This window comes from Colletes gigas, unplaced genomic scaffold, assembly GCF_013123115.1.
Source record: "Colletes gigas isolate AHSC1104 unplaced genomic scaffold, ASM1312311v1 Colletes_gigas_Sc00008, whole genome shotgun sequence".
Taxonomy (NCBI): Eukaryota; Metazoa; Arthropoda; class Insecta; order Hymenoptera; family Colletidae; genus Colletes; species Colletes gigas.
In genome coordinates, this window is record NW_025106637.1 from 2,665,226 (window position 1) to 2,678,225 (window position 13,000).

Sequence of the window (13,000 nt, forward strand, 5' to 3'; positions counted from 1 at the left end):
CGTTGCGTTCACCCGACGTACAGGTTCAACTTTCGCGTCGTAGATCGAACGCGGAGACGAGGACCGCGATCGAACGCGCGACACAGACGTTAACGCGATTCAACCGTCGACGATCCGTTCCATTCAATCGATCAATGACGGATCGAGGGTGAATAACGCGGCACGATTTGTAACCGCGACGCGACGCTCGATGGCGTACGGCGACGCGAACAGTAGCTCTCCGCGAGGGAGAAACAACAAAGTGGCGTGTGTACCAAGTTGGCCGCGGAGCGCAACTGAAGCTAGGGGTGGCACCGAGAGAGAGAGAGGGTGGCGTGGATGCAGGTCGACGTGTACGCTGCACGGGCACATCCCCCCTAATGAATGCACCAGGCATGTGCGACGGATTTTATGTTCGCCGCCACCGCCGCCACCTCGCTCACCCCTTCGGCCTTCGCCTCCGCAGCCACCAACCGAGAATCGGCCGCCACCCCCGTCGCCCAACCTCCGCCACCTCTCACCCCTCCCCGCCGACCCTACCTGCCACCCTTCTTCCTTCTCCTCCTCTTCCTCTTCCTCTTCCTCATCCGTTTCACCCTTCCTCCTTCACGCATCCCCCTCGGTATCTCTCTCTCTCCGTCCCTCTTTCGATCTTTCTCCTGCCCCGTCTCGCTTCACCGGGGTTTCTTGTCTCGCTTTTTCCTTCCGACGAGTGAACAGCGAGCCACCACCCAACCGAGTCGCGTTGAAGCCCGTTTTCGCGCGCGGCACTCGGTGTGTTGCACTCGCTGCAGCGCGAGCAGACGCGCGTCGCTCCCCGGGAAGCAGCGTGGGCGGTTTTGTCCCGTTTGCCGGAACCCTCCGCTCCTGGGGCTGTGCCCGGTTTTCGCCACCTCCTGCGTGCCTGCGGTCGTACCCTGAAACAGCGATTGGTACGCACAACTCACCCGCCCGTACGCGAATCCTCTCCTGCACCTGCCGTCTGCTCTCCCTCTCTATTCTCTCTCTCTCTCTTCGATAATACCCCTCTCTCTCTCTCTCTCTGTCTCTCTCTCGCTTCCACCCGTCGCGACTATCCACCCTCTCCGTCTCGCACCAAGTCCGTCTATTTATCCCCATTCCGCCTGCGCGTATTCCGTTCATCTTCGTCCGCAGGCCCTCGCTGCCCTCCCCCAGGCTCCCACTGTCCTATCTGTGTTCGAAGTTGACCACCGAGAACGTCGCCGAGGTTCGGCTGCGGTTTTCGTTCTCGAGTTCCTCGCACGCTCGTGGCCGATATTATCGTTCGATCCTCGTCCCCGACCCCTTCCTTCGTACTCCTGTGCTCCAGGAGAGGCGACGATTGCGGATGGCACGGCCGAGGATCCATGTACTTCTAGCGGGGCCTCGATCCACGTTTAAATACACCCCGGGTCCGGGCTGGGCTATATTGTCCGCGTGGATGCTGCAACTTTGTAACACGGGAACCGGGTCTGCGGTCGAGCGCGATTACTGCAACCCCCTTTTGCGATATCCACCGGTCTTAAATCCGCCCGTGTAAAAAATCTGCCGGGCGTCCGCTCTAGTCTGGGTTCATCGCGTCCTAGAGTGGTGAGCGTATTTCGAGCACGATGTATCCAATCTCTCGACGAACGTCGTATGTTTGCGTTTGTTTTAAAGAGTAAAAATTACGAGGGATTGTATCGGTATCGTGTCGAGAAATGCTGCGGCTTGGTGGCGGGATCAATTGTCGATTTACTTGCAAGAACGGGCGCAATTTTCGAGTCAGATGCTAAGTAGATGCCAACGGAAGAGGATAGTGCTGTGATTGTTACGATAATAATAACGAAATGGTAACGTCTTTGTCAGACTAAAGAAAGAAATGTACAGCGTGATGTAAACAGTGTTTGTTGCTGCCGAGAAGTTAGTGAAAGAATCTTATTGAGATGATAATATTGACAAATAAGATATACAGAAAGAATGTGGGTGTTGAAGATTACTAATAATTCTGAGGAAAATTCCATATTCTAACGCGTCGACTGCTTTGGGGATGTTCATGATATCTGTTCAAATATTCAATAGTTCATCGGTGTATTTGTTACTCGTAGTATCAATGATGACAATAACGTTATTCAAAAGTTTGCAAGTACCTGAATTTATTTATAACAAGCGTTTCATAGAGTCGTAAGATCGAAGCGCCGGTCATCGGTGACCACTATGTCAGTCGACGCGTCCGTATTTCGTGTTGTATTTACATCAAGAACTATGTTTACGGGTTCCACCGTGTATAATAATTCGCCTATGCAACTATGATATCGCTGATTTTTACCATACACTGCTCGAAACATTCCACGATTCTCGAGCAACTAATAAGCAACCGTCGCGAAGCAACTGGCACGACTAATCGTCTTGGTGGACAAAGTACGAATGTTATAAAACCTCGATTTGGCACGCAACATTGTACAATCTCATGGTACATTCTCAGATTGCACGTGGTTCGATTTTTCTCGGTGTATTTTTAAAATTAAACGATTTCTTGAAGACTGTGCCAATGTCTTGTCAAAAAGGTAGTGAGCTAAATGATTCGCGTTAGACTTTAAATTTATAGTGAAAATGTTATTAATCTCGAATCAAGTGTGTTGCCAGTTTAAAAAATTTGATAATTTGTTGGTCTTCGCAGTGAAACTGAACTCTAACCAAAGTGTCCTTCATTCTGACGAGTAACGAGGAGTTTAATTATTTCGATTATGGTTGAACAAAGTACAAGTGTGATAGTAGTACTCCTGAAAATGTTCTGTGAGTTCGAGGGTTACAAACGTGTAGCGTCGTCCGCTAAATTCGGGATTCTTCCACGCGCATTCCACGGTTGTATACACCTTTCGAGCTCGATTACTCTCAGCTGACAGAGACACCGTATTTTCGTGAAAACATAACGCAGTGTGAAGTTCTTTATGCCACGCTAAGTATTTATCATCCCTTTATATGACACAGAAATAACCCCGAATCCCGCTACTTCTCGCAGTCCCGGTACAAAATTCCATCAAAAGAACAACATTTTGGGCACGACATACTACAAATGGCATAGGTATTTACGTTTGTCAATTGCATATCCATCCTCAGGCACCCATTGACCCAGTTATCGGACATGTTTTCAGCGATCCATAGCTATTTTGGACATATCAAATTGGTACGTCGATTTCTAATGCAGTAATTTTAGAATATTAGCAGAGACCAAAGAAGGAAATACGAACGTGTGTCTACTTATGAAAAATCAGGAATTAGAGAAGAAAGATTCGTCCTTATTTTGAATTGGAACATATAAATTAACTATTTGCAATATTGATACTAGCAAGGTAACGTATCGTGGCACCAGAAATTCTTTTATGGGAAAGACCATGTAAAAATACAGCTGTGACTGAAACGTCGAATAAACAATTCATTTGACCCAAATTGCACCGAATCTTTAGCAAGGGACAATAATTCGTTCCTGATCCCTCTTTATTTCGATCATTCGTGTAATTTAAGTCTTGTTACGACAACAATTTATAAAACATATTTTTATTATCAAGTACGATGTCTCGAGAACCGTTTTGTGAAAAATTAAAAATAAAATTCTTCATTGATAAGCACTCGGTTATTCTAATATTAGCAACGATGAATGCCACTGTCACGTACACGTGACTTCATCAGCCAGCCGTCATCTGTCACTGTCACGTGTACTTGCGTGATATCACTGTTTCGGTCGCGATGTCATCATTTATTTAACTTATTGAGCGTGTTCAGGTTCAAGTCTTATGTCGTACGTCCGGTATGATATCTCTACATTTATAGTTTCTTATAACAATATTTCTAGCATCCTCGAATGCCTTGCTTTGGTCTACAAACGTCAGTCAGTGGAGAAAGCCGTTTCAAACTGTCCATTTCGAATCGATCGGCGGATCGTCTCCAATCGGTTATTAGTCCATCGATTCTAAATTCACAATTCAGAAATAGTTTGTAACGAAAGTTTCTCAGGTTAACGAAACAGTATATGCGAATATTCGCTCCGATATTTACGGCGATATCGACGCGGTATGCGAATTAGTAAAATTGATATACGCGCAATTAATAATAAAACTATGTAGGGTTAATAGTTGAATATTTATAGAGCACAGAATTTAAAAAATTGAAGCTCTCGATGTAAGACGAAAATAGTTTCGCATAATCGTATAATAATGGTCGGTTGATTTCTCGTTAACGTGTCGTAATATTGGAGCGTAAAGTATAATAGTAAGTGTCGTAAGTATGGATCGATGTAAAGAGGTGTACGTCTGTGTTTAAATTAATTATTTATACAAGGTGAACCACCTAACTTCACTACTATAAATAGCTACCAGATCAACTATTGTATGCAAAATGTTGTCACACACAACGTACGAATGACTCCCTTACACCTTGCGTTCCCACAGAGCTGCAAAGGTAATTTTCGATTTTTTAAATGTCATGCCTTACTTTTCATTCCGTCATCAGAAATATATGGGAGTTCTAAGTAAAAACTATATTACGATACGAGCGACCTATAGGTTACTGCAATATTAACGAACAAAGCTTTAATGTACCTCGAAGGAACGATAGCTGAAGTTAGGGTATAATTAACGTCAGGAACAAATTTATTTCCTTATTCTTTTTCGAGTGATAAAATAAGGAGTTGATCGTTTCAAATAAAAAATTAACATTTTACGTGCTGTGGGTGATTCGAGAACTGTTTGGGGCTGTAAAATTAGGTTTGCTCTGTAGAGAAGATATAACTTTCTTCTTTGCACAGTTTAGCTATGTCGTGGCAAGAGCCAGCGAGTCCTAGATCAAGGTCCTCGGCATCGAATGGCGGCACGCGAAGGGTAACTAACTACTAGTAGCCGACAGCTTGTCTGCCGTTACTTTAATATTAACGTGGGGCGACGAAGGTGTTGAAGCCTCGTTAGCGTTCGATTCGCCGTTAAACGCGCGGCTGCTGTTTTCCTTTTCATAAAACAATGCAGCCCGTGAGTATCGATTTTGTATCGTGTCGACCAGGACGTGTATCGTGCTCGATCTTACGTGCTCGGCTCCGATAAGACGGCCCCGGTCACAGTACCCATTAAAACTTGTAACGCGAACCTCTGTATCATTTCCCGTCATTTCGGAGAACGTAACCTCTTTCGTTTCGCGATCATATTAATTTCAGGTTATGCCCGCGACCGAATATACTCGCAAGTTCTAAACCATCCGACGGTTAACCGCGTCAACAGCAGATTAAACAACTGGCATTCACGATCCACGAGGATTTCGGCCCCAACGTTTTCAATGCATGCGAAGACACTGTTCATCGTCCGCTTGAATAGAATCGTATTGTGAATTCTCTTCCAAAGACTGGAAATGAAGTATTTACTCCGTTTCCGCGATGACTCTGCCTCTTCTAAGATGTTTTATTCGAGGTGCATTCGCTGTCTAGCCATGTTACAACGTCGACCGGCGGTTCGCGGAAGAAAAACCATAAAGAACGACGGAGCAAGAAAGGGTGAAAGAAACGCGGCTCGGGCGTACAAATGAAATTTTTCGTTTGATACCCGGCGTGCTTTAATGAACTTGCACGGGCATTTCCGCGTCGAGTTCGAATAATTGCCAGCTATTAGCCGTCAAGCGCGGAGCTTTTGAGTTTAACAAGCCGTGAGCACGTGTAACGCGGAACGAGGCTCGAGGTGAGCGAAAACAACGGGCCAAGAATGACAGAAGTCGAAAACGAGCGTCGGGGGAAACTCGGAGGCACGGGGCCACCGAAAAATAAGAGAACTTGAAACTTTTCAAACGCGAACGCCCCTACGTTCGCGGCCCGTCAGAGACCGGCTCGAGTAATTTTTTAATTGAGACAGATCCACGGTACTTTCGTTCGTTTGTTTTTACGAGCATATTAAATAATTGCGGTAAACCTCTGTCGCGCGCGTACTCGACGAGTTTTCAAACTCGATTTTCTCGAGGACGAACTACGAACAAAGTTTACCCTTTCTTTTTTTTTTACTTATTTACATTACGAGCTACTCGACGAGCAACAGTGTCGAAAAACAAAAGGGCTGCTCGTTCTATGCATTCGACTGGGAGGAGAGGATAAAGTAATTCGTCATTGGAATGCTTTTTTGAGATACCCATGCATGTTTTGCAGCTTTTTGCACCGTCTGCCGCGTGCTTGTTCGTTTTGCCGATCGTCGCGTGACTCCGTCGATGCAACCTGCCAGCAAGTTCACGGTTCGCTGGTGATTCCAGCGGGCACAAAGTCCCGGCGTCGATCAAGTAACGGGCGGGAGGATGAAAAGGGGTGCTCGGGAGGGGCGAAAAAAAATGGAGAAAATCAAGAAGACACGAAACGGCCGGTGGTTCTCCGGCCGTCGCGGCGCCCGTCGTTGCCGGTGTCATTAATGAGGCGCGTTGGCATGAAGCGCCCTGCACTGTATCATCGACGCCGATGAACAATAGACCGACGGCCTGCGCCGTGTTATTCGAGCATCTAGTTATACACACAGTTATTCAGAAAATCGTGCTCAAATGAAGTGTGCATCGGTGATTAAATAATACCGGGACCCGTGGAATAACGATTTCATCAATTTATTGCGTATCATCGATTGAACCTAACGCCGACTCTATTAATATACCGACACTGGGCCCAGAGGGCATCAATTTGCAGCCGTCGGTTTGCTAACAGCTCGTACAACACTAAATTGCAATCCCATGATAAATCGACACGGTCGCGATATACAGAGGCGGTCTCCCTTCCCGGAATTCCATTCCAGGAATTATACGGTCAACCAAGAACTGAGAACAATTAACCCCTTTTACTTTCTTCCCGTTAAGGGCCAACCCAGCAACTGTCAAACTGACAACGACACGCGAAGTCCGTCTAATCTCGTAGAGCTCCTATCGCGTCTATAGATTCCACGCTGTATTCATAGAGTTTCTGTCACGTTCGTGCAGTTCATGTCACATCGATAGCATTCGTATCGCATCGATATAGTTCCTGTCACGTCCAGGGTTCGTATCATACCCGTACACTTCATGTTACATTCGTCAAATTCGTATCACGTACATAGAGATCGTGCCACGCCTGCGAAGTCGGTGTCACGTTAATAGAGTTGATATCACGGTTGTAGAGTTCATGTCACATTCGCGTACTTCGCGTTACACGGAGTCCGTATCGCGACTAGAGTTACTGCCACCTCCGTATAGGCCCTGTCACGTTTGTAGAGCTCGTGTCGCATTCGCGAAGGTTCAGGTTTCGTTGTGCGTTACATTGGCCGACTCTGTCCAGCGTTACCGTGGTCTCAGAGCCGCGAATCAATTCGCAGCGACGCGTTTCTCGTGCCTGGAACGGAGCTTCTTTGCTAGCTGGGCGCAACGGTATCGACAGGAACGCTAAGCCGCGAGTGTTCGTTGCCGCAGCTATCGAAACGCGAAATGTTTTCACTCGGTTCGGCACGAAAAGCGCGCGCTAATGAATTTGGGAAGGGCTTGCAAACATTCACTGATTGCTCGACTCGTATCCGCACAGACAAACATTGCTCTCGCGGCGCACCAGAAATACAGCAGTGCGAAACCATTCTGTTTCGTGCAGTCTGAAGCCTCTATACCCATTCTTTTTTTCTTTTCGAGATAGAGAAAGGTACCGCTCATTACACGAAAGTTTGCTCTTAAAAAACATTAGAAAGAATCGCAGTCCCTGGCAAGCAACCGCAAGTAGGAACTAGAAGTACCGTTTCGCTTCTATCGATTCACTTATGCCTTAATTTCTCCAACCTACATCTATTATCCAGAAAATAGGTAATCGATATGCTATCGTATGCGTAGGCACCTGTCAAAAAATTGTGCCACGATAATCGTGTTTCCAGACGCGTCACACACCGCACATAAATATTATACACGACGCACATACTAGAGAAAATTCGGCCAAACTGCGGCCGTTCGACCACATGTGGTTCGCTGAATCATTTTCTGTGGCTCTCGACGAAATTTGAATTGATTCATTTTCCGCGATTTTTTATTTTTTTAGCTTCTTTTCTAGTTTGTATAGATAGTGTATTCGGTCAGAGACCTCTACCGAGTGTAAGATAAAAATTCGGTATTGTAAATAGTTATCAGAAAAACCCAAGAAATCCCCGAGCAATTAGTTTTGGCGATCAACGTTAACCGCGATTGATTCTGACGAAATTTTTAATCGTCCCCCGTGTAATCGATGGAGTAGATAAGAGAACGCACCGGTGCTCGTTATAACCGAATTCGATTGTGTTATTTCCAACGCACGTCGAGCGATACTTAACAGAGTGAAACTAGAGGTATTGTATTCTTATTATATAAATTACACGGCGTTGCCCGGTATAATTAAACTACAGATCGCAATTTCGGTGCCCCTGCAATATTAATACAAATATCTCGCTTCAATACTGGCCAGCTCTCATAGTAGACAACCTGCCCCATTGTGTTCTTGGGGTCTCTATGATACCTGCTCTTTGAATTGTATCGATATTACGAGAAATGTCAACAAACACATCTGCTCAATACATATCAATGACAATTCATTTCGATACCCGTTTGATACTACAGCACGATGCATGGGAATCGATACGTATCAGTATTAATGAGTGTGTCATTGGATTGGTCCCACCACCGGCACAAAGTATTCGGGCGCATTTGTACCGTGCGCCACCCGCGCGACACTGCGTTGGTCTATTCCGTGAGACACATTTCGATCGACCTCTGCGGGGGCTTCAGGAAATATTTATCAGCAAATAACGCGTCTGTAAAAGAACACGCTTCGTTTCTTCCCGAGTAAATATTATTTCTCGTCGTTGGCCGTCGAAACGCTCGTGCCGAATATTTTACAAACATTTGCTGGATAAATGTTTCTTCCCGCGTCTTTTTTCGACCGCCGGCAGGGCACAATCATTCCGTCGGGTTGGTCGATAAATCCGTGCGTAACCTCGTCTTATAAACGTTTTGGCGTTCCTATAACTATCGCGAATAGAAATTACCGAGGCGAGTGCAACTGTGGCGTTTTACATTTTTTATTCCCCGCTGAACGACGATAATGCTACGATCAACGAGGGAGACATTGGAAAAGCGCAGACAAAGAATCGCGAGGAAATGGTTTCAAAGATTTAAGGCTGGATACGCCGCCGTTAAGGATGAGAAACGTCCACGATCGTCCTGTAGCGTTTGATAACGCTTCCCTTGTGGAAGCGGGACCGGAATTAACAAAGGATTAAATCGCGAAGGGGTTCACGGGACTACCACGGCCAAAAGAAACCGGTGAAGTATTCAAGGGTGTCTCCGTGAACTAGCAGAAGAGCAAACAACGAATATACTCGCGCTACCTCGTGCCACTTACGTGCGAAAATTATTAGGGATGAAATCAGCGACGCGTTATCCTGTCTGCGAAAGGACATCTGCCTAGGGTCTCGCAAAATCGATATTTCAAGAGCTCGGTGCCGTTATCGAGAACCTTAATTAATATAAATAAATATTAACGTCGGTGAATTAAATATTCCGCTGTATTTATGAATAGGAATTTAAGCGAAACGTCACCAGGAGACACGCGAATTGTATTATCAGCTTGATAAATACCTAATCGTGTGGTATTGACGTTTATAAAAAAGAATTAACGCGTTTCGTACATTTTTTCATGCGCGAAGCGATCCAAGGAGGACTAATATCAACGTTTGCATCAGCGGGACGGTCTCTTTGCTTAAAAGAGTTAAAAGTTATATTAGAAACTAGCCGTTACCCGCGGCTTCGTTGGCGTTGAAGTCGTTTCAGCGGACAGATTTTTTTTTTTCAGCTGTGTCTGTGCGTCGAAAATTTGTATAGAACAAAAAAGTTTTTAAATCCAAGTTCGGACAAATTGCGTCGTAAATGATTTTCAGCGAGATATACGTTCCATGGACGATTCGAATTCGTTGTTTTGCGCCAAAGGAGGCCACACCCTTCGTGATCGAAACGTCATTATAAGTAACGTGTCGATGTGTGTTGTTTTAATGCCCAAATAAAGCACGCATTGTGTCAACTTATCGATTGACAGTACTGTAATGGCATGACGCGGGCAATTACGGCCACGTCGCGACATGATCGAACTAGGTTTACAGGGAAAGGTGCACGATTATCGAAAGCACGTTTGTTTTAAAATTGCCTGTAAATAATAGTAAATTTAATATTTAATGAAGAGGGAACGTTCAATTTCCCGGATATTAAATTCCACGGCGATGCGTTAAAGTGAAAAATTGTTGCAATTTGAGCCGGCGTAGGATGTTTGTTGGTTATTTTTGTTACGACGTTCTCTCGAACGGTGAACCACTGATATACTAACTCCGAGCATTACACCGTCGCGACGCCAGCTGGCTCGTAACTGGTTCACCCGTAATTGGACGATTCTCTTGCCCCGACGCTCCCTTGCTCAAAGGACGCGCCATGTTCCGTCGCGTCGGGAAGGAGCCGAACGGAATAAGAAAGGGAATGCATACGGAAGAAAACAAGTCGTCGTCATTGTTGCCGTCAGCTACGTAGCTATAGGGTTGCATTGGGAACAGGTATCGCCGGGAATTCGTATAGATGCCCGCGTTAAACTGAGAAGAAAAAGGAAACGCGCGGCCCGTCGTCGTTCGCATGAAAATTGAAGTGACTTCCCGGCGAGGTGAAAAGAGGGCTGAAACTGCAATGGGGATGGGAAACGGAATACTCGAACGCGGTGGGGAGGAACGGCGCCAGGGAATCGACCACTCTCACTTCGTCATCTTCGTCGTTTCGAGCGTCTCTGGATCTTGGTCTTTGGATTCCTGGCAATCAACGGGGCTTGGCTCGAGTCTGTCCCGCGAATGGAGGGCAAGAAGTCGCAATAAAATTGACAATTGGAGAAAAGAGAAGTTGTTAATTTCCTCTTCCCGTTACTACGCCTTCGATCTCGCTGCTAATCTATCACCGTTTCGCCCGTGTACCCGGACTTACCTACGACTCCGTTTTAAAAAGGGATCACGGGAATATTAAAAGTTTAACGCTACGTGCCTTTGCGACGATGGCGTTCCTTCCACGGTCCGATTGCTCCGCGAGGATTGATGCACAGCAGTTGATTAATACGTTAGAAATCTCGGGCTCAAACTAAGGGTGTCGATAAGCGGAGGATCTTTATAAACGTTCATTGCAAACTTTTCGAACGCTCTGGTTCCATCGCGAAAAAGACTTCGTTTTCTAATATAAGATAATCGAGAGAAGAATGAGCAGGCGAAAGAAGAAGGCGCGTATATTTAATTCAGCGATGTTAATACTTATTTGCGCCGAGTCTTCCGAGTAAAGAAACTTTTCTTCGAGTCTTATGTATACACGAATAACGTCGAGTGTAGTTCTACGATACTTGGAGCTCCGAGGCTTTTAGCGCATAGCCTCCTGATCCGTAGATCACGAGCATTGTTTCTACTCTCCGGCTTCACCACTGCCAAGGAGTTATTGAACTCGGTGCAACTAGCCTTCTTTCCTTTATAGGAGTCATAAAAGGAACGGGTATTCAAAAGATCCTCTTAACCTAAGTGTAATGTTTGTAAGAATGTTTTCTTCTAAATCTTCGTTACTTAGAGAAGCTATTGATCAACTCCAGCAGGGATGAGATCGGTGATACATAGGGACAGAGATAATCTATTATGTACGATTCGTAAATCTTTTAAATATTGATTTTGGAATCACCTTCGATCGAGGATTCTAGTCGAATGCCTTTTTTGTTCGTAGTATAATGCACCACTGTTTACAGTGACAAAGACTGACGCGAACCCAACCGAGGGAAACTGACGTTTGCTTGGCAGCGGCTTGATCTTTATCAGCGGACGTCCAAACTGTTCGTGATACAGTGAAATCTCGGTTAACCGTCACCACGGTTATCCCGAGCATCTATCATCCGAGATCTTCGTTATTAATTCGAAGTTAGGCTTAAAAGCAATCTCTAACTCTTGCCATCGCGTGAGATTATTCCATGTATTATATCGCGCGCATACTTTAAGCATTTTTTCCAATAAAAACGCTTAAATATAACACTAACGTTAATATAAATAATAACAGATGATCCACGCATTATGTGGCGAGTTTTTATTTAGAAATAAAATCAAGTTTCGAAAGGTAAAACGTATTTTCAGTTAAGAAAAGCGAATCTCTATGCAGATTGAATGGACGAACAACATGATGGGCAGTTCTAGGTAACGATGGACATTATGTAAAGCCATAAGAGTTGAAGAGAGCCAACGTACACGAGTTAATGAAACCAAATCAATGCAAGTTTCATACTTTCCTATTTTATAGCCAAGGTCTCTATATTGGAACTAATTTCCCATAAAAAATAAATGAAAGAGACGTTGAAAAATGATTCCACGCAATTTCGAATAGAAAGTCAGCCGTATTTACAAAGGTATTTTGTAAATATGTATACCCATGATAAATTTCTCCCCGAGTCGCGATTTATCTGGCCTTTTGTGGTCTCGATGAAGCCGATTAACGAAATCCCACTGTGGTAATAAAATTCTGCCCAGTATATAGAAAGTAAATCTGTGTTGTAATCAGTCTATCGTTGGTTCATTGTTAACTGCAGCATGGATGATATCGAACTGCTATTTCATTAGTAAACCATCATTCTCAAAATATAGTTCACGAACGAATCTGCAGTTTTTATTTATTTGCGAATAAAACTTGTCCAACTACGTGTTCCGAGAACACCTCAGCTTTTACCTCGAGAGAAAAAGCACTTTGCACTATTACATAATTAGGTATGTCAGGTGTGTCGATGGGGCAGAAGTAGAATGGAATGGCGTGAAAACGCCTCGAGTCGCGTGCGAGATGAAAATCTGCTCCCGCGTACCAAAACAGAGAGGCTAGCGATGGGACTAATCCAATAACATGTTTATCAACACAAGTATGTATTATCTTCCCGAACACTGTGTCGCGATGTTAAAAAGATGTTAGAATAAGTTAGCATCGGTATTATCAAGATGAGTACTCACTCGTTTGGCTCGAT